The sequence below is a fragment of the Microcaecilia unicolor genome, chromosome 4 (assembly GCF_901765095.1).
Source record: "Microcaecilia unicolor chromosome 4, aMicUni1.1, whole genome shotgun sequence".
Taxonomy (NCBI): domain Eukaryota; kingdom Metazoa; phylum Chordata; class Amphibia; order Gymnophiona; family Siphonopidae; genus Microcaecilia; species Microcaecilia unicolor.
In genome coordinates, this window is record NC_044034.1 from 224,056,399 (window position 1) to 224,079,833 (window position 23,435).

Genomic DNA, 23,435 nt, shown 5'->3' on the forward strand with positions numbered 1-23,435 from the left:
AATCAATTTTTTACTCGTTCCAAAAGTACAAAGACTATGGGACACTCGAGGAAGTTACATAGAAATACTTTTAAAACAAATAGGAGGAAATATTTTTTCACTCAACGAATAGTTAAGCTCTGGAACTCTTTGCCAGGGGATATAACAGCAGTTAGTGTATCTGGGTTTAAAAAAGGTTTGGACAAATGCCTGGAGAAAAAGTCCATACTCTGCTATTGAGGCAGACATGGGAAGCAACTGCTTGCCCTGGGGTTTGTAGTATGCAGTGATACCACAGTTTGGGTTTCTGCCAGGTACTTGTGACCTGGCTTGGCCACTGTTTGGAAAACAGGATACTGGATTAGATGGACCACTGGTCTGACCCAGTATGGCTACTCTTATGTTACTTAGGAGTAATGTCAGGAATTATTTTTTCACGGAAAGGGTGGTGGATAAATGGAATGCCCTCTCGCGGGAGGTGGTGGAGATGAAAATGGAATGGAATTCAAACATGCATGAGATAAACACAAAGGAATCCTGTTTAGAAAGAATGGATCCACGGAATCTTTGCAGAGATTGAGTGGCAACACCGGTGATTGGGAAGCAAAACCAGTGTTGGGCAGACTTCACCGCTCGCACTATCGCCTCCCTCCCACACACACTACTGCCGCCCCCCCACACCTTCAAGGGCCCTGGTGGTCTAGTGGTTTCTTCAGGGGCAGGAAGGAACCCTACTCTTTCCTGCCTGCCTGCTACCGCTACTCTGCCTGGTGCTGTCTTGCGGGTCTCAACAGTCTCATGAGACTGCTGCAGGGAGTCTCGGCAGCCATTTTTAAAACACGGTGGCGCCAGGGAAGATAGTGGCACAGCCACTAGACCACCAGGGTCCCATGGGGGCTGTAGTGTGCGGTGTCGGCAGCAGGCAACCGAGCAGAGCCCTTGGACCCCCTAGAGCCTCTGGGCCCTCAGGCACTTCCCAGTTGCCCGAATATTCAGTATGCCTCTGTTTGCCAGTATTATTTTTGAGGGGAGAGGGCAGAGAAAAACACAGGGTATTAAGGGGACAGCTACCCCTATTTCCAACAGTGGAGTGGTGCACAAAACGAGCAACTTACTCTGACCTAGACATATCTGGGAGCAGGAGTAAATTTGGATGTTCGTCAGTGGCCGTAAATGTGTATTTCTATTCTGCATTGGGGAATGAATGTGTATCTTTTCGCCCTGCCCTACTCTTGCCCACACCATGCCTCCCTTGCCATTTGCACATATTTGCATTTTAGAACTGTATATCCCATCTTGTTAAAATTGAAAAATTTAGACATGTTTGCAATATACGTGTTTAAATGGAATAAGACTTAAAATGATTGCCATAACTTGTATTAAGGGAAAAGTCAATTTTGAAATATTGCATTGATGTCCTAATAGAAAAGATACTTAAAGCTTTGTTTTGTGTCTGAGCCTTTTACTAAACGATCAGGGAATGAAGATGTCAGCAAAGTACATCGCTTGTGTGCTGCATCTTACATTTAGACTATGGGTAAGAAGTAGTAAGTTAGGGACACGACAGCTGGTCAAAGGCCTACTGAAATTTGAGTTGTGTGTGGGAGAGGAGTCAGTAGTTGGTTTAGTCTTCTCTTTCCTGACTAATCATGCGGCAGCCATGAATTCTGGAAGTTTCCTGAAGGTTCAGAAAGCTACAGTTCTTCCATAATGCTGTGTTTTCTACCCATCACCTGTGGCAGGCATTTGGCCTTGGCCACTTGACATTGCTTAGCATAGCAGAGGCCCATTCTACTCTAAATCTACTAATCCCCAACCAAGAATATCAAACATAATTGTTTATGTTTCTATGTCAGATAAAGACCATATGGCATATCCCATCTGTCTGTCTGTGCCTACTAGTAAACACTACAATCCCCTTCTTTCCCTTAGAGATCTTTTGGATTCGTCCCATATTTTCTTGTATTCAGATACAACCCTCATCCTGAAGTCCATTGGGAGGCTGTTCCATGCATCAACCATGGTTTCTAACATAAGAGTAGCCATACTGAGGCAGACCAGTGGTCCATCTAGCCCAGTATCCTGTTTTCCAAACAGTGTCCAAGCCAGGTCACAAGTACCCGGCAGAAACCCATATCGTGGCAACACTCCATACTGCAAATCCCAGGGCAAGCAGTTGCTTCCCATGTCTGCCTCAATAGCAGACTATGGACTTTTCCTCCTGTAGTTTGTCCAAACCTTTTTTAAACCCAGATATGCAAACCGCTGTTACCACATACTGCGGCAGAGTTCCAGAACTTAACTAGTCGTTGAGTGAAAAAATATTTCCTCCTATTTGTTTTAAAAGTATTTCCATGTAACTTCCTCGAGTGTACCCTAGTCTTTGTACTTTTGGAACGAGTAAAAATAGATTTACTTCTACTCATTCTACACCACTCAGGATTTTGTAGACCTCAATCATATCTCCCCTCATCCATCTCTTTTCCAAGCTGAAGAGCCCTAACCTCTTTAGCCTTTCCTCATACGAGAGGAGTTCCATCCCCTTTATCATTTTGGTCGCTCTTCTTTGAACCTTTTCTAATTCTGCTATATCTTTTTTGAGATACGGCGACCAGAACTGAATGTAATACTCAAGATGCGGACGCACCTTGGAGTGATACAAAGGCATTATAGTGTTTTTGGTGTTATTCACCATCCCTTTCCTAATAATTCCTAGCATCCTATTTGCTTTTTTTGGCCACCACTGCACACTGAGCAGAAGATTTCAGCGTATTATCTACAATGACACCCAGATCTTTTTCTTGAGCGCTGACCCCCCAAGGTGGACCCCAGCATCAATTGAAATACAGTTACAGTTTATTAAAGTTTGCTATACCACTTAACATTTCAGAACCAAGCAGTATACACTAATACAATATTTTTTAAAAATTTATAAAGAGTCAGAAAGAAACTCCAATAAAGTAATAGGCAGATGAACAGACAATTTAACATTTCAGAACCCAGCAGTATGCACTAATACAAAATTTTAAAAAAATTATAAAGAGTCAGAAAGAAACTGCAATAAAATAATAGGCAGAAGAACAGACAATCAGCACACATTCTATTGTAATGTTTCTTTCTTTTTTTTTTAATGCTGCCTAGGAAAGAACATCCATCACCCATAGGATCATGAGCCAAAAGCAGCAATGAAAGAATAGTCTTTCAAGAGCCCCTTAAATTTGTTTCAATGAGCATTCCAGACGCAAAGTTCTAGGAAACCTATTCCACAATATAGGTGCTAAACAAAAAAAAATGCATTCTTACGCATGGATTCCCAGAGTACCCTTGCAGGTGCTGGGATCTTCAGCTTACCATCTGTAACAGATCCTGGTGGACACAATAAGGCACTACCAACTCAGCAAGATGAGTCCTCTCAAAATAATCCGTGTGTGTTAAGACCAGTATCTTAAAGCTAAAACTGATAAACTAAACTGAGGAGGTGCTCAAGAGCCAATCCAAGATGGACGCTTAGAAGAAATCCTCCCAATCCTACAGCCTTCTGTTTTAAGAACATAAAAATATAAGCATTGCCATACTGGGACAGACTGAAGGTTCATCAAACCCAGCATCCTGTTCCCAGCAGTGGCCAATCCAGGTTACAAGTACCTGGCAAGATCCCAAAACAGTGCAATACATTTTATGCTGCTTATCCTAGGAATAAGCAGTGGATTTCCCCAAGGCCATCTTAATAATGGCTTATGGACTTTTCTTTTAGGATGTTATCCAAACCTTTTTTAAACCCTGCTAAGCTAACTGCTTTACCACATTTTCTGGCAACGAATTCCAGAGTTTAATTACACACTGAGTGTAAGAAATATTTTCTACGATTTGTTTTAAATTCACTAGTTTGTAGCTTCATTGTATGCCCCTTAGTCCTAGTATTTTTGGAAAGAATAAACAAGCAATTCACGTCTATCTGTTCCACACCAATCATTATTTAATAGACCTCTATCATATCTCCCCTCAGCCGTCTTTTCTCCCAGCTGAAGAGCCCTAACAGCTTTAGCCTTTCCTCATAGGGAACTCATCCCATCCCTTTTATCATTTTTGTCGCCCTTCTCTGTACCTTTTCTAATTCATTTACATCTTTTTTTAGATGTGGTGACCAGAATAGCACACAGTATTCAAGGTGCAGTCGTGCCATAGAGTGTTCCAAGGCATTATAGCGTCCTCATTTTTGTTTTCCATTTCTTTCCTAATAATACCTAATATTCTATTTGCTTTCTTAGCCGCCACTGCACACTGAGCAGAGGGTTTCAACGTATCATCAAAGATGACACTTAGATCCGTTTCCTGGTCGTTGACTCCTAATGTGGAACCTTGCATCACGTAGCTATAGTTTGGGTTCCTCTTTCTCAGATGCATCACTTTGCATTTGCTCACATTAAACGTCATCTGCCAATCTCCCGGTCTCGTAAGGTCTTATAATTTTTCACAATCCTCTTGCAATTTAATAACTTTGTGTCATTAGCAAAATTTTAATTACCTCATTAGTTATTCTTATTTCTAGATGATTTATAAGTATGTTAAAAAGCAGCAGTCTCAGCACAGACCCTTGAGGAACCCCACTATCTCCATTGAGAATACTGACCATTTAACCCTACTCACTGTTTTCTGACTGTAACCAGTTTTTAATTCACAATAGAGCACTACCTCCTATCCCATGACTCTCGTTTCCTCTGGAGTCTTTCATGAGGTACTTTGTAAAATGCCTTTTGAAAATCCAGATACACAATTGAGAAGAAATAGTGTGTTTTAAGCCTGTAAAATGTATTGGATATTTTCCTGCATTGATTATGTTCTGAATTGTATTTCTCCTATTTGGCCAGCTGGTGGTATTTCTTTGCTGTAAAGCTGTTAGACCTGAGTGTTTTTTCTTTAGTTTAAGACAAACATGAAGCAAGAAGCAGTATATATTTGAAATCTTATTGACTGGGCTCTGATTGGCCCAGGAGCTCATCTCATTTGGACTTTACTGGTTTTGAGTTCAGACAGCCTGGGAGGAAAGAGAGACGGATCTCTTTGTTGAGGTTCGGTGACTTATATGTTCAGACCTTCCCAGGTATTGTTTAGACAATATATAGATGTTTAGTTAGTGTTATAATTGATCTGTATTTCAGTTACCTATTATTATTTGCTGATTGCACATTTTTTTGTTCATTGTTCCAGTGTGACAATAAACCTGTTTAGTTTGTTGACTATCGGTCTAGACTGATAAAGAATCCTGGTGGTTTGTGTGTTGGGTCTGTGAGTGCTTTCTGGGAACTGTGGGACCACTGGAAGTGTTGCCCCAGTAACCTAGAAGTCACTGGGGATAAATTGAGAGAAGGAGACTCACTCAGAGGCGGTTGTGACAAAGTCTGTGGGAGGAAGATGCTAGTGTAGAGCATGAGCGGCAGTTGCAGGCGGACCTGAGCTGTGCTGGGGATAGACCCTCTTAAGTGGCCGTGGGGTAACCCCAGGCCGGTGGCTATGCGTTCGTGACAGCAATATCAACTGGCTTACCTCAAACCACATGTTTTTTTCACCCTTCAAAGAAATGTAGTAGATTGGTGAGGCAAGATTTCCCTTCACTAAATTCATGTTAGCTTTCTTTCATTAATACATGCTTATGAATATGCTCTGTAATTTTGTTTTTTATAATAGTCTCTACCATTTTGCCCAACACCAACGTCAGGCTCACTAGTCTATAATTTCCCGTATCACCTCTTGAACCTTTTAAAAAAATTGATGTTACATTGGCCACCCTCCAGTCTTCCAGTATCATGCTTAATTTTAAAGATAAATTGCATATTACTAGCAATAGTACTGCAAGTTCATTTTTCAGTTCTGTCAGTACTCTGGGATGTATACCATCTGGTCCAGGCAATTTGCTACTCTTCAATTTGTCTGATTGCCCCAATACATCTTCCAAATTTACAGAGATTTGATTGTTTCTCTGACTCGTCAGCTTTGAATATGATTTCTGGCACCTTTATCTCTCCCAAATCTTCCTCAATGAAGACAGAAGCAAAGAATTCATTTAATCTCTCCACAATGGCTTTGTCTTCCCGGAGTACCCCTTGTATCCCTCAGTCATCTAGCGGTCCAAATTATTCTTTTGCTGGCTTCTTTCTTCTAATATACCTAAAAAAGTTTTTACTATGTTTTTTTTGCCTCCAGTGCAGTCTTTTTGTCAAAGTCTCTCTGTGCTTTGCATTTGACTTGCCTTTCCTTATGCTGTTTCTTAGTATTTAGTGGGATCCTTCTTCCATTTTCTGAAGGATTTTCTTTTAGCTCTAATAGCTTCCTTCACTCACTTTTTAACCATGCTGGCTATTGTTTGGCCTTTTTTCCTCCTTTTTTAATATATGGAATATAACTGGCCTGGGCTTCCATGGTGATGTTTTGAACAGCTTTCAGGCCTGATGTAAATTTTTGACCTTTTTGCAGCTGCTCCTCAAAGTTGTTTTTTTCAACATTCTTCTCGTTTTATCATAGTCTTTTTGAAAGTTAAATGCTAACGTATTGGATTTCCTGTGTGTACTTACTCAAGAGCTGATATCAAATCTGATCATATCAAGCGGCCCCAGCACTATTATGTCCTGCACCAGATCATTCGTTACACTAAAGACTAGGTCTAGAATTTTTCTTCCTCTTGTGGGCTCCTGTACCCAGCTGCTCTATAAAACATTCCTTGATTTCATCAAGGAATTTTACCTCTCTAGCATACATAAGTACATAAGTACATAAGTAGTGCCATACTGGGAAAGACCAAAGGTCCATCTAGCCCAGCATCCTGTCACCGACAGTGGCCAATCCAGGTCAAGGGCACCTGGCACGCTCCCCAAACGTAAAAACATTCCAGACAAGTTGTACCTAAAAATGAGGAATTTTTCCAGTCCATTTAATAGCGGTCTATGGACTTGTCCTTTAGGAATCTATCTAACCCCTTTTTAAACTCCGTCAAGCTAACCGCCCGTACCACGTTCTCCGGCAATGAATTCCAGAGTCTAATTACACGTTGGGTGAAGAAAAATTTTCTCCGATTCGTTTTAAATTTACCACACTGTAGCTTCAACTCATGCCCTCTAGTCCTAGTATTTTTGGATAGCGTGAACAGTCGCTTCACATCCACCCGATCCATTCCACTCATTATTTTATACACTTCTATCATATCTCCCCTCAGCCGTCTCTTCTCCAAGCTGAAAAGCCCTAGCCTTCTCAGCCTCTCTTCATAGGAAAGTCGTCCCATCCCCACTATCATTTTCGTCGCCCTTCGCTGTACCTTTTCCAATTCTACTATATCTTTTTTGAGATACGGAGACCAGTACTGAACACAATACTCCAGGTGCGGTCGCACCATGGAGCGATACAACGGCATTATAACATCCGCACACCTGGACTCCATACCCTTCTTAATAACACCCAACATTCTATTCGCTTTCCTAGCCGCAGCAGCACACTGAGCAGAAGGTTTCAGCGTATCATCGACGACGACACCCAGATCCCTTTCTTGATCCGTAACTCCTAACGCGGAACCTTGCAAGACGTAGCTATAATTCGGGTTCCTCTTACCCACATGCATCACTTTGCACTTGTCAACATTGAACTTCATCTGCCACTTGCACGCCCATTCTCCCAGTCTCGCAACCTTGATGTTAATATCGGGGTAATTGAAATCACCCATTATTATTCTGTTCTCCAGTTTGTTAGCCTCCCTAATTTCTGATAACATTTCTACATCTGTCTGTTCATCCTGTCCAGGTGGACGGTAGCACACTCCTATCACTACCCTTTTCCCTTGTACACATGAAATTTCAATCCATTGATATTCCATGATGTGTTTTGTGTGCTGCAGAATTTTTAGTCTATTTGATTCAAGGCCCTCCTTAACATACACTGCTACCCTTCCATCAATTCTATCCATCCTATCACTACGATATAATTTGTACACTGGTACGACAGTGTCCTACTGGTTATCCTCCTTCCACCAGGTCTCAGAGATGCCTACTTTTTCATTTAATTCATATATTCTAACTCTCCCATCTTATTTCTTAGGCTTTTGGCATTTGCATATAGACATTTCAAACAGTTTGTTACTATTTACATCTTACTCAGCAGTTGACAGTGTTAATTTGTAATCTTTTGTCTAATTTTTATTTAGACACAAGGCGGTGGCCATAGCTAGAAGGTTGTTAGGCTGTATAGAGAGAGGTGTGACCAGCAGAAGAAAGGTGGTGTTGATGCCCCTGTATAAGTTGTTGGTGAGGCCCCACCTAGAGTATTGTGTTCAGTTTTGGAGGCCGTACCTTGCGAAGGATGTAAAAAGAATTGAAGCGGTGCAAAGAAAAGCTACGAGAATGGTAAGGGATTTGCGTTACAAGACGTATGAGGAGAGACTTGATGATCTGAACATGTATACTCTGGAAGAAAGGAGAAACAGGGGTGATATGATGCAGACATTCAAATATTTGAAAAGTATTAATCCGCAAACGAACCTTTTCCGGAGATGTGAAGGAGGTAGAATGAGAGGACATGAAATGAGATTGAAGGGGGGCAAACTCAAGAAAAATGTCAGGAAGTATTTTTTCACGGAGAGAGTAGTGGATGCTTGGAATGCCCTCCCGCAGGAGGTGGTGGAAATGAAAACGGTAACAGAATTCAAGCACACGTGGGATAAACATAAAGGAATTCTGTTCAGAAGGAATGGATCCTAAGGAGCTTAGCTGAGATTGGGTGGCAGAGCCGGTGGCGGGAGGCGGGGATAGTGCTGGGCAGACTTATATGGTCTGTGCCAGAGCCGGTGGTGGGAGGCGGGACTGGTGGTTGGGAGGCGGGGATAGTGCTGGGCAGACTTACACGGTCTGTGCCCTGAAAAGGACAGGTGCAAATCAGGGTAAGGTATACACAAAACGTAGCACATATGAGTTTATCTTGCAGGTCTTTTTCTGCCGTCATCTATGTTACTATGGTCTCTTGCAACCTCGTTATCAGGATACCCTATCTTCTCTGTTTTGATGCTATCTGTAAAAGATACCTTGTTCCCAAACCATAAGTTTTTGAATAACTGTCGGTCTTCCCCCAGGTTCTAGCTTAAAAGCTGCTCTATCTCCTTTTTTAAATACCGATGCCAGCAGCCTGGCCCCACCCTGGTTTATGGTGAAGCCCATCATTCCAGAATAGGCTCCCCCTTCCCCAGAATGTTGCCCGGGTCCTAACAAATCTAAAACCCTTCTCCCTGCACCATCGCCTCATCCACACATTGAGACTCTGGAGCTCTGCCTGTTTCTTGGGTCCTGCACGTGCAACGGAGAAGCACTTTGGAAAATGCTACCGTAGAGGTTCTGGATTTGAGCTTTCTACCTAAGAGCCTAAATTTGGCTTCCAGAACCTCCCTCCCAAATTTTCCTATATCATTGGTACCCACATGTACCAAGACGGCCTCCCCAGAACTATCTAAAATCCTATCTAGGTGATGCCTGAGGTCTACCACCTTTACACCAGGCAGGCAAGTGACCAGGCAATCCTCACATCCACCAGCCACCCAGTTATCTACATGCCTAATAATCAAATCACCATCTACAACAGCCATTCTAACTTCCCTCCTGGGCAGATGCTCCTGGAGACATATCCTCTGTGCGAGAGGATATTACATCCCCTGGTGGGCTTGTCCATCTTCACCATGGTAATGCTCTCCTTTTAGGAGATCTCCCTCCTCCAAGGCAGCACAGGGGCTGTCAAACTGTAGGTGGGACTTCACTACAATATCCCTGTAGGCCTCCTCTATGTTCATCTGTCTCCCTTAGCTCCTCTAAGTCTGCTACTCTAGCCTCAAGAGAATGGACTCGTTCTCTGAGAGCTAGGAGTTCTTTGCATTGTGCACACACATATAACTTCTCACCAACTGGGAGATAATCGTACATGTGACACTCAATGCAAAAGACTGGCTAGCACCCCTCTTACTGCTGCACTGCTTTCTGCACTGATAAAGAATCCTGGTGGTTTGTGTGTTGGGTCTGTGAGTGCTTTCTGGGAACTGTGGGGCCACTTATAGAGTTGTTTAATTAAGACTTCTTAAACTACTAGGGATATCAGATGAATATAGAGAGTGTTAAAATTATATGGTGTAATATGTAATTTATTTAGTGTTTGCTTCTCAGAAACTAATTAAATATTTAAAACCCTATCAAAAATTCTCCTCTTGTCCTAATTAAAATAATTGACAATAAATGAAGAGTTGAGATAGGGGTAGATGGGAACTGGTGGGGGGGGGGGGGTGGGGGTGGGAATGAAGACTGAAGTAGGCCCTGCTGTGCCTTTTAGAGTCTTATCTATTAATGCTGTGGCAGAAAATTCAAGTTTTAAAGCTGTGGGATAATTGTATGGAGAATAGTTAATAAAGTTTATTTATTTATTTACTTATTTATTTATTTGTTGCATTTGTATCCCACATTTTCCCACCTATTTGCGGGTTCAGTGTGGCTTACAATACATTGTAAATGATGGAATTACGATTTGTTACAACTCAGTTATGAATTACATTATGAGAAGTTATGCGGAGACAAAGTCAAAGTATCATTAAGGGAATAGGACAGAGGAAAAGAACAATGGAACAGTGGAAAGAGACAGCGGGAAACTGATAGGGTAATAGTACATTAGCAAAAGAACATTTGGTATAACATTTTTTGCTTCTCTTTTCTTTTTTTTCTTCTGTGTTTATCAATAACCTATAAGTCCTCTTTTAAACCCTATTTTTGTTACCAAGCACAGAGCAAAATAATGTCACTTACCCAGAGAAATGTCCTCTTCTCTCAAAACTTCTCACTGAGGCCACTTCAGTTTTATTGCTACATGGCTAATAGTAAAAAAAAATTGAAGCTGCTTTTGCACTGGGCTATGATCATAAAAGATCTGAGATGAAACCTCCTTCTCCCAGTAAACCCACGAAAGAAAGCAATGTTGGTGGGAACTCTGCAGTGGTAAGTGAGCAACTTCAGCAAATTACAAAATTATTTTCAGATAACAGCTTGGATATAAAAGATATTAAAGCAGATTTATTGCATCTGAACTCATGATTTATGGCCTTGGAAAGTAAGATTAAGTGTCTTGAACAATGGGCTAGTGACATAGATTAAGCTTCTCTCTGCAAGAAAACTTCCAAAATGATGCTGGAACTATAAACTGCCATTGAGGATATAGAAAACAGAAACTGATGCACTAATCTCTGGATCTTGGGCTTTACCCAAAGGTACTGAAGGTAAAATCCCAGTTATTTTTATGGAAGAATTTTTACCAAAACTTCTGGAATTAAAGAAGGCTGTAAGCGACATGACAACATCACACCATTTTTGCAAAAATGTCACTGGCTACCAGTACAATACAGGTCCAAAATTAAAAATCTGATCTTCAAGGCCCTTAAAAGAAATGTCCAAAGTACTTTGCATTGCTTTGGTATTGCAGTCTGCTCACTTGATCACCACAGACTGTTCACAGAATAAAATACTACAGGAGGTGGTGGAAATGAAAACGGTAACGGAATTCAAACATGCGTGGGATAAGCATAAAGGAATCCTGTGCCGAAGGAATGGATCCTCAGGAGCTTAGTCAAGATCGGGAGGCGGGGCTGGTGGTTGGGAGGCGAGGATAGTGCTGGGCAGACTTATACGGTTAAACTACCTTTGCATGTGTCAACTCTGCCTCTGGTCCCGCCCTTCCGGAAACAGGAAATGAGGGCGGGACCAGAGGCAGCGCTGAGACACATGCGAAGGCAGTTTGAAGCGCCGTTTGCCTTCACTGTAGACGCTGCACCCCAAGGTAAGAATTTTAAAAATACAGCCAGCACTTAGGAAGGCAAGGGGCTGCCGGAGGACAGGTCGTGCTTGGAGGGCAGAAGGAGGGAGGCGCGGGGCCGTGGAAGTCAGAGGAGAGGGGGGGAGTGGACCTCGGAGGGAGGGAGGGGGTGTTCTGCAAGTCGAAGGGGAGGGAAGGGGGTCCTGGAACTCGAAGGAGAGGGAGGCGCAGGGGTGTGGAACTCGAATGAGAATGGGGGGCATGGAACTCGGAGGGGAGGGAGGGGGGCATGGAACTTGGAGGGGGGAGGGGGTCCTGGAACTCGGAGGGGGGAGGGGGCCTGGAACTCAGAGGGGAGAGAGATGGAGGGAGGGGGGCCCTGGATATGGGTGGATGGAGGACAGGCCAGGGGAGAATGCAGAGTTGATGCACATGTAGGGGGGGGAGGGCAAGGGACAGAGGAGAATTGCTGCACCACGATGGATAGAGGGGGCAGGGGAGAGATGCTGCACATGGATGGATGAAGGGGGCAGGGCACAGAGGACGTTTGTTGCAGGGGAGAGAGCATAATTGGTGCACACAGGACACGCACTACACTCTCTCACTCACACAGACACACACATTCTGTCTCTCAATCACACACTCTCTCTCTGACACACTCTTTCTCTCTTACACATACTCATTCACTCTCTCACACATTCTCACTCACTCTCTCACACAAACTCTCTCCTAACAGTTCCCTTAAAAACATAATTGCCATTAGAGGACAACCTTGCTAGCGCCCGTTTCATTTCTTTCAGAAACGGGCCTTTTTTACTAGTATATACATACAACATCACTGGTTCTGGAATCTCAGGCCCTTATTTGATCAGCCAGGAGGTCCGTTACAGCGAAGGCTCAAAGTCTCCTTACAACCAGGAACAAATCCTCTGCAGAGCACGACTGCTTAGAGATGAATCCCAGAGCTTCACTGCAAGAAGGCCCCCTTTTTATCAAGCTAAAGCTTATTTTGAGAGCCAAGGAAATTTACAGGAATGAGGTTCGGGTAAACAAATCACTGGCCAGGTGGCTTATCTCCGGAACTTCGAGCGTACCTTGCTTCCCTCCTGCACAGACTGGCTCCAGAGACATTCCAATCTGTTTTTTGAGATGTGCCTTATCTGAGACATTCCAATCTGTTTTTGTATGTACAAGGAAAAAGTTACTTTTGGTCAAAGACAGACGATTTTAAAGGGTATTATAGGGTATTATCGATTAAAGTAAAACTGAAAAAATTCTTAAACCATCCATCACATAATTGAAGAACAGGATCGCCCTCTACACACCTCCAAAATCACTGAGGTCCTCCCAAGAAGTATCCCTAACCACACCCTCTCCAAAGGACATCATACGATGTATTACCCGCAAGTGAGCCTTCTCTGGAGTAGCCCTCAGACTCTGGAATGCACTCCCTGAAAGGCTTCACAATACAAAGATATATTTCAGGAGTCAGGTGAATTCTTGGCTCTTCAACTAGGTTTTAATGGAAGAAGTAAATGACATTGGCTGCACATGCTATAGCAGGACATGTTTATCCATTCCACCCTAGCTAAAATAATGTTCAAGCGCCTTTCTGACCTCATTTATTTGCAACTTCCTTTAAATTAATCTCCTTATTTTCTTACTCCTGTTACTCTTATCTTATCTATCTATATGTTACTTCTTTGTTTATACTCTAGGCTGTCTGTGAAAATGTTTTATTATGTATTGAGTTGTCATTGAAATGTAGCATATTATGCATACTTTGTATTGTTGTGTGAATATTTTTCTCCGAGGACAAGCAGGCTTCATATTCTTACGTGTGAGTCGTCGTCCGTGATGGCCCAGGAGACTGGAACTTTTATTTAGAAAAAACTAGAAGTTTGTAGAGTGCTCGCCCATGCGGGCCCGAGCGCACCGCGCATTTGCGAGCCGCTTCCCGCCCGTGACGCGAGCGTGACTGAACTTGTTTCTTTTTTTCCGCGATTGAGGAGAGTTGTTTTTTCGGACTGCTCTCCGTTTTCGCTCAGGAGACCGTGATTTTTTGCGTTTTATGCGCCCTTTTCTTCTTTTTTTCTTCTCCTTCAAAATAAAAAAAAAATGTTGTTCCTTTATTTTTTAGTTTTCTGCCCGGTTGGAAGTTTCATTTCTTTTTCTGTTGCGGCCGCCCTCAGGCCGCTCGGTCGCTTTTTTCCTCTGTCTTTTCCTTTGGCACAATCGAGCAGTTTAATTTCGTGGATGCTATTTTTCCATCCATGACATCAAGGACTCCCAGCGGCTTCAAGCGCTGTACTCGCTGCAACAGGACCATCTCGAGTACTGACCCCCCACGCGTGGTGCCTTCAGTGTCTTGGGCCTAATCATCTTCCAGCTGCTTGTAAGCTGTGAAAGTTGATGAAAAAGAGGACCCAGGTAGCTTGAGAGGCTCAGCGTGAGCGGCTTTTCCCAGATCAGTCCGGTCCTTCGACGTTGGCATCAACATCGGTACCGAGGTCAGTGGCGTCGACTTTGAGGGAAGCAGCACCGAGAGTCCAGGTAATGGCTGCCGAAAGACCACTTCGAGCTGGGAATAGCAAGGCATCGAGCGGGTCCATCTGTCTCGAGGCCTACTGCTATGCAGGCCCCCCGGGACCAACCTTCGGCAGACCTGGCCCCGAGGAGGCGTGAGGATTCCACGTTCTCGGTACCAAAGAGTGTCAATGACGGGCGTCGGGCGAAGGCTAAGAAGCATCACCATCAATCTCCTTCCGGACATGGTACCGAGAGCTCCGGGGAGCCGAGGGAGTCGGCACCCGAGAAGCGTCGGCACCGGGAGGACCGCTCACCCTCCATTCAGGAGGTGCCGATGCGTCGGTCGTCCGGTAGCCTGGTACCAGCTCTCGACCCCCCTCAGATTCTGGCACCAACTCCTGCACCGGCCCCACAGCCTTTTTCGATGGCAGGTCTCGATGAGTGTCTCCAGGCCATTCTTCCAGAAATTCTGGAAGGGCTGCTCCGTCCATCTGCATCGGTACCGGGGGTGTTTGCGCCTCCCGTACCTACTGCTGAGACGGCATCTGGTCCATCTCCTGTGAGGAGGTCCCCGCGGTACCGGAGCCGGTTACCACTCGGGTTGACTCCCCCTTGACGTCAGTGGAGGAAGCTTCGCCGGAGTCCAGGCAGGGGTCGACTTCTCGACATCCCCCATGAGGACGTCGATCCTCGAAGTCGAGACAGGCTCGGGTTTGGGCTGCTCTTCAAGAGCTTCTGTCCGATACCAAAGAGGAGCACTCATGGGGAGAGGAAGAAGACCCCAGGTATTTTTTGGAAGAAGACTCCCAGGGGCTTCCTTCTGATCCTACTCCGCCTATTGAAGTTAGACAATTTCCACCTGAGAGTCTTACTTTTTCATCTTTTTTGCGGTAAATGTCTAAAGACATTCCATTTACTATGGAGGCTGTGGATGAGCCCAGGGCTGAGATGTTCGAGGTCCTGGATTATCCTTCTCCGCCTGCAGAGGTTGCAATGGCCCCCCTGCACAATACACTCAGGGAAGTGATGTTGCTGAATTGGTCTTGCCCTCTCTCTAATTCAGTTGTCAACAAGAAGTCCGAGTCCCAGTACAGAGTCCATGGAGAGCCTGTGATGGTGAAGGCCCAGCTTCCTCATGATTCCATGGTGGTGGACTCTGCTCTCAGAAGAGCCAAGAGACTATGCCTCGGCGCCCCCGGGCAGACCTTGGATTCTTTTGGGAGGCATATGTATCAAGCTGGAATGCTCGCCGCCAAGATCCAAACATACCAGCTGTACACGAGCATTCACTTACAGAACTTGGTTAAGCAACTGTCCAGTTTAGTGGAAGTTCTTCCTCCGGAGCTTGATGAACCTTTTCACCAGGTGGTCAGGCAGCAGAAGGCGTGTCACAAATTCCTGGTCAGTGGGCCTACGACACTTTTGATGCCGCATCCCGAGTAGCTACTCAGGGTATCGTTATGCGTGGACTCTCATGGCTGCGTGTCTCGGACCTGGATCAGAAGACCCAGCAGCGAATGGCAGATGTTCCTTGCTGGGGGGATAACTTTTTTGGAGAGAAGGTTGAGGATATGGTCCATACCCTCAAGAAGCATCATGATGCTATGGATTCTCTCTCCCGCCGGACGCCTTCTGCTACTACCTCCTCTTCTAGGAGGTTTTTTAGAGGGAGGAGGAGTGCTCCCTATTCCTATAATAGGCGTAGGTACACTCCTACCTCTTGACAGCCTGTTCAAGCTTGCTCTCAGCAGGCTTGCTCTCGACAGCAGCGTGCGCCAAAGGCCCCTCTGGCTCCCCAGCAAAAGCAAGGGACGGGTTTTTGACTGGCTCCGGAGCAGCATAGCCGAGGTAAGAGTGTCCATGCCAGACGATCTGCCTGTTGGGGGGAGGTTGATATTTTTTCACCAAAGGTGGCCTCTTATAACCTCCGACAGGTGGGTTCTTCAAATAGTCCGGTTAGGATACGCCCTCAATCTGGAATCAAAACCTTCAAATTGCCCGCCGGGAGCTCAATCCTTCAGCTCCCAGCACAAGCAGGTACTTGCAGAGGAACTGTCCGCCCTTCTGAAGGCCAATGTGGTCGAACCCGTTCCACCAGGGGAAGAAGGGCTGGGATTCTATTCCAGGTACTTCCTTGTGCAAAAGAAAACAGGGGGGATGCGTCCCATCCTAGATCTAAGGGGCCTGAACAAATTTCTAGTCCGAGAAAAGTTCAGGATGCTTTCCCTGGGCACCCTTCTTCCCATGATTCAGGAAAACAAATGGCTATGCTCTCTGGACTTAAAGGACGCCTATACTCACATCTCGGTTCTTCCAGCTCACAGGAAGTACCTTCAATTTCGTTTGGGAACTCGGCATTTTCAGTACTGCGTGCTGCCCTTTGGTCTAGCATCTGCGCCCAGGGTTTTTACAAAGTGCTTGGCAGTTGTCGCAGCATCTCTAGGCAAAATTGGGAGTGCATGTGTTCCCTTATCTCGAAAATTGGCTGGTAAAGAACACCCCGGAGGCAGGAGTTCTACGATCCATGGAGATTACTATTCAACTGCTTGAACTGCTGGGGTTTGTAATAAATTATCCCAAGTCCCACCTAGTTCCAGTTCTGAAATTTGAATTCATAGGAGCTCTGTTGAACACAAGGACGTCTCAAGCTTATCTCCCCCGGGCAAAAGCGAAAAATCTTCTCGCCTTAGTGTCCTCAGCTCGAACATCTCAACAGATCACAGCTCGGCAAATGTTGAGGCTTCTCGGCCACATGGCCTCCACAGTTCATGTGACTCCCATGGCACGTCTACATATGAGATCAGCTCAATGGATCCTAGCTTCCCAGTGGTGTCAGGCTACAGGGGATCTAGAGGATGTCATCCATCTTTCCACCGATTTTTGCAATTCCCTTCAGTGGTGGACCATTCGCTCCAATCTGACCTTGGGACGCCCAGTCCAAATTCCTCAGCCACAAAAAGTGCTGACGACGGATGCATCCCTCTTGGAGTGGGGAGCTCATGTAGATGGGCTTCACACTCAAGGAGCTTGGTCCTTTCAGGAAAAAGGTCTTCAGATCAACCTCCTGGAATTGCGAGCAATCTGGAACGCTCTAAAGGCTTTCAGAGATCGGCTGTCCAACCAAATTATCCTAATTCAGACAGACAATCAGGTTGCGATGTATTACACCAACAAGCAGGGGGGCACCGGATCTCGCCGTCTGTGTCAGGAAGCTGTCAGGATGTGGCTTTCGGCACATCAGCACTGCATGATTCTCCAACCACGTATCTAGCAGGCGTAAACAACAGTCTGGCCAACATGTTGATCAGGATAATGCAACCTCACGAGTGGTCACTGAACATGGACGTTGTCCGAAAGATCTTTCGAGCGTGGATCCTCAGTGGATCTTTTTGCCACTCAGACCAATCACAAAGTCCCTCAGTTCTGTTCCAGTCTTCAGGTCCACGACAGACTCGCAGCAGATGCCTTTCTCCTTCATTGGGGAACAGGCCTCCTGTATGCGTATCCTCCCATACCTCTAGTAGGGAAGACTTTGCTGAAACTCAAACAAGACTGCGGAACCATGATTCTGATTGCTCACTTCTGGCTGCGACAAATTTCAAGACGGGTGTTCTAACCATTAGGCCACTCCTCCACAAATCCAACTTCATCTTGATGAGTGGCGGAGTAGCCTAGTGGTTAGTGCAGTGGACTTTGATCCTGGAGAACTGAGTTCGATTCCCACTGCAGCTCCTTGTGACTGTGGGCAAGCCACTTAACTCTCCATTGCCCTGGTACAAAATAAGTACCTGAATATATGTAAACCGCTTTGAATGTAGTTGCAAAAACCTCAGAAAGGCGGTATATCGAGTCCCATTTCCCTTCCCTTCCCTTCTGGAGTTGTCCTCCGAAGAACTGTGGAGATTGGAGTGTTTTCCAGCCTTCATCGCCCAGAATGAAGGATTGCTTCTACATCCCAACCTCCAGTCTCTGGCTGTCACAGCCTGGAAATTGAGAGCTTAGAAGTTGCCTCATTGGGTCTTTCAGAGGGTGTCTCCCGAGTCTTGCTTCCAGAAAAGATTCCACGAAGAGGTGTTACTCTTTCAAATGGAGGAGGTTTGCCGTCTGGTGTGACAGCAAGGCCCTAGATCCTTTTTCTTATCCTACACAGACTCTGCTTGAATACCTCCTACACTTATCAGAATCTGGTCTCAAGACCAACTCTGTAAGGGTTCATCTTAGTGCAATTAGTGCTTATCATTGTCGTGTAGAGGGTAAGCCTATCTCTGGACAGCTTTAGTGGTTCGTTTCATGAGAGGTTTGCTTTTCTTAAAGCCCCCTGTCAAACCTCCACCATTGTCATGGGATCTCAACGTCGTCCTCACCCAGCTGATGAAAGCTCCTTTTGAGCCACTGAATTCCTGCCATCTGAAGTACTTGACCTGGAAGGTTATTTTCTTGGTGGCTGTTACTTCAGCTCGTAGAGTCAGTGAGCTTCAGGCCTTAGTAGTGCATTCACCTTACATCAAGTTTCATCACAACAGAGTAGTCCTTCACACGCACCCTAAGTTCCTGCCGAAAGTGGTGTCGGAGTTCCATCTGAATCAGTCAATTGTCTTGCCAACATTTTTCCCCGTCCTCATACCCACCCTGGCGAAAGCAGTTTGCATACCTTGGACTGCAAGAGAGCATTGGCCTTTTACATGGAGTGGACGAAGTCCTTTAGACAGTCCGCCCAGTTGTTTGTTTCTTTTGATCCCAACAGGAGGGGAGTTGCCATCGGAAAACGCACAATCTCCAATTGGCTAGCAGATTGCATTTCCTTCACTTATGCCCAAGCTGGTCTGACTCTTGAGGGCCATATCACTGCTCATAATGTCAGAGCCATGGCTGCGTCAGTAGCTCACTTAAAGTCAGCCTCATTGAGGAGATTTGCAAGGCTGCAATGTGGTCATCAGTCCACACATTCACATCTCACTACTGCCTTCAGCAGGATACCCAACGCGACAGTCGGTTTGGTTAGTCAGTGCTGCAGAATCTGTTCGGGGTTTAGAATCCAACTCCAACCCCCTAGACCCACTTTTGTTCTGTTCCAGGCTGCTCTTCCAGTTAGTTGTTTATGGTTTCAGGTCAATCTCTGTTATGTCCTTGCTGTCGCGAGGCCCACTTGACTAATGTTCATTGTTTTGAGTGAGCCTGGATGCTAGGGATAGAAAACATAGAAACATGACGGCAGATAAAGGCCATATGACCCATCCAGTCTGCCCATCCTCTGTAACCCCTCATTCTTCCTGTTCCTAAGCAATCCCACATGCTTATCCCATGCCTTTTTAAATTTTGGAACAGTCCTCGACTCCACCACCTCCACCGGGAGGCCATTCCACGCCTCCACCACCCTTTCTGTGAAATAATACTTCCTTAGGTTACTCCTAAGCCTATTCCCTCTTAACTTTGTCATATGCCCCCTCATTCCAGAGCTCTCCTTCATTTGAAAAAGGCTCTCTTCCTGTACATAAATGCCCTTGAGAAATTTAAACGTTTCTATCATGTCTCCTCTCTCCCATAAGCCTGTCCCTATAATTTTTGCATTCAAGATCACTTACTAATTTCGTAGCCTGCTTGTCCTTGGATACTTACCTGTAGTAGGTATTCTGCGAGTACAGCAGGCTGATTGTTCTCACAAACCAGCCCACCTCCCCTTTGGAGTTGTTGTTAGTTTGTTTCTATGCTTTTTGATTAAACTGAAGAGGCACGGAACGCGACGGGCAGGAAGTAATGAGCGGTGCGCTGTTCACGCACCAGAAGACTGGCAAAACTTTTTATTTTTGCTGGGAAAAATTTGCCGTTTCCTGGGCCGACGCAGACGTCGACCCACATGTGAGAATAATCAGCCTGTTGTCCTTGGAGAATACCTGCTACAGGTAAGTAACTTCGCTTTACTGCTGTAATTGTCTATTGCTTATGTTTGACTTATTCTTGCTTTACACCACCTTTAGTGAATTCCTTCAAAAAGGTGTTAAATAAATCATAATAAATAAATATCCACATGTGAGAATAACTGGCCTGAGTATACCTGCTACAGTTAACATTTCTTTATTGTAAACTCAAGCCTCATTTATACTTAAATAGACCCCCAAGTATTTCAAACCATGTTTGCCAGTTGCAGGAGAAATTGCAACTAACTGATGCACGTAGAAAGTTGCAATACAAGCAGCGCTTCTAATTTACTGGAATTATTGCCGGCATGTAGATTGCATTATGTGAAGAGATTAAATTGTGAGGGGTTTACTTGGATCCCCATCTGAAAATGAATGTGCATCTGAATTTCCTGGTTAGAAAAATTTATGGGAAATTGAGATGGTTCGACATATTCGTCCTTATCTGGAACAGTCACAGGTATGGATGGTAATCTAGACGGTAGTTTTGCTTTTGGTGGATTATTGTAATAGTTCTCTTATGGGGTTGCCTGAATGTCAGATGTTTATATTACAAGGCCTTCTAAGATGCCAAATTGATTTTTGGAGGTTCAAATTGAATCATTGAAACCTGTTTCTAATAATATTATATTGATAAGAGTGGAAGTTTAAGGTTTTGATTATGACTTTTAAGATTTTGCATAGCTACTTGGCTATCATGGTATGTCCTGAAGCAACAATGATGATCTGAAGATCCTCTACCTCCATCTAAGTGCTATAAATCATTAACATGACAGAAATGTAGTATTGATGGTATGGGTCTTGGTGCTTTGGTCATGTTTATAATATGTATTATTTCAGTACGGAGGTGAGTGGGTTTTGGATATTGTCTGTGTAAGTGAATGTATGGTGGAACTAATTAGGGAAAGGGAATGGGACTTGATATACTGCCTTTCTGTGGTTTTTTGCAACTATATTCAAATCGGTTTACTTAGTATGTACAGGTACTTATTTGTACCTGGGGCAATGGAGGGTTAAGTGACTTGCCCAGAGTCACAAGGAGCTGTAGTGGAATTGAACCCAGTTCACCAAGATCAAAGTCCGCTGCACTAACCACTAGGCTACCCTTCCACTCCTATAAGATTATAGTATGTATATTATTTGTTGTACCTCTTGAGCTATAGTAATGGTTAAGTGAGTTATAAGTGTGTGTTTTAAATTAATACATAAATGGAGAAGGCCCAAAATTGTTTGATTTGTATGACTTTTGGTAGGTTTGTGCTAGCATCATCAGTAAAGAGAAACATGTCATCTGTGGATAGGTTTACCCATATTGTCCTGATTCCTCTGAATACTCAATTTTCCAATTGCCTTATTTTGGCTGTCAGAGCGTCCAGAGACAGCACAAACAACAAAGGGGATGGGCGGTATCCTTGTCTCATTCCTTGTACCAAGGAAAACATCTTAGTGAGCCCACCATTTATAAGTAATTGAGCTGTGGGGCTAGTATACATGGATCTGCTATACAAAATGTCCCAATATGCTAAATTTTGCTAAGACCCAGAGCAAATAATTCCAAAATACTTTAACAAAAACATTCTTGGCATCTAGGCTGGCAATTATTGCATCTCTGGCCATGCTGCAGCACTCTCAGTACTTTCAAAATATTAGTGGAGGCATAACGCTGTGTTATTTATTTATTTGGATTTTTGCTCACACCTTTTCTATAGTAGCTCAAGGTGAGTTACATTCAATTACACTGGTTATTTCTCTGTCCCTGGAAGGCTAACAATCTAAGTTTGTACCTGAGGCAAAGGAGGGTTAAGTGACTTGCCCAGGATCACAAGGAGCAGCAGTGGGATTTGAATCGGCCACTTCTGGATGTCAAGACAGGTGTTCTAACCATTAGGCCACTCCTCCACAAATCCAACGATCTTGATGAATCAGTGCCAGGAGAAACTCATCCTGCTCTTGCCAGCATATAGGCCAGTATTCTAATGTCCTAATTTAGCAGAGATAAGAGCCTGTTGGAGCCCACCTGCCTTTAATCTTTTCCCAGCTTAGGCAGAACCACTATGCTGATATGATTCAGCTCCCATAACTGGAGAGCAAGGCCAGTGCTGGGTAGTCTTCTACGGTCTATGCCCTGAAAATGGCAAGATCAAGTATACGTATCTAGTATCACATCATATCTTATACTATGAGTTTATCTTGTTGGGCAGACTGGATGGACCATACAGATCTTTATCTGCCGTCATCTATTATGTTACTATTTTTTAAAACCTCTCTCAGATCCTTCCTATCTCTGCCATACTCCCACTCTGCCACTACTGAATCATGCAGAACTTTATAAAATTCAGAATCTAACCCATCAAGCCCAGTGTATAAGCTAATTTAAATATTTTTGATAGCTTACTATACTTCTTGATATGTAAAGGGGACATTAAGCTAAGATAACTGTTCAGGGCAAGTCCAGGAAGTTGAAGCCCTTAAGAGCTTAAGGTCAGACTGATGGTCCATCTAAACCAATATCCTCCTTCAAACAACAGCCAATCTAGGTCATGTGTACTTGGTAGAATCTCAAAGAGTGGCAGAATTCCATGCTACCGACCCTGGGAATAAGTAGTGACTTTCCCCATGTCTGTCTTAATAGCAGGTTATGGACTTCCTCCAGGAGCTTGTCCAAACCTTTTTAAAACTCAGATAGGCTAACTTAACACAGTTTAAAAACAACACCACTGATCGTCCCTGGCTGAATGTCAGCGGGTCTGTGTTTATCCTATGCATTCTTGAATTCCATCACTGTCTTTGTCTTCACAATATACTGTGGGAGAGCATTCCAGGCATCCACCACCCTTTTTTTGAAAAAGTAATTCCTGACATTGCTCCTAAGTCTCCCACCCTGTAACCGCAACCCATGACCTCTAGTTCTGCCACTTCCCCATTTCTGAAAATGGTTAGTTTACGTGTTAATTCCTTTTAAGTATTTAAATGTCATTAAAATTCAAACAAATCTTTTTCAGAGACAGGGAAGTGGTAGAGCTAGAGGTCATGAGTTGAGGTTGTACCACATGCACCAGCAGTGAGTTCCAGAGCGTAGCTATTTGTTGAGTAAAAAAAATATGTCCTTTTGTTCGTTTTAAAAGTATTACCATATATCTTCATTGAGTGTCCCCAGTGTCCCTTAGTCTTTGCACTTTTTGAAAGAGTAAACAATTGGTT

The 23,435-nt window shown here is 44.3% G+C and overlaps 1 protein-coding gene across 1 annotated transcript in view; it reads left to right on the forward strand.

The window, feature by feature from the left end:
• The window catches only part of LRRC56 (leucine rich repeat containing 56), a 407,692-nt gene that overhangs the window by 114,940 nt on the left and 269,317 nt on the right, over positions 1-23,435 (forward strand). The gene's annotated exons all lie outside the window — the stretch shown is intronic.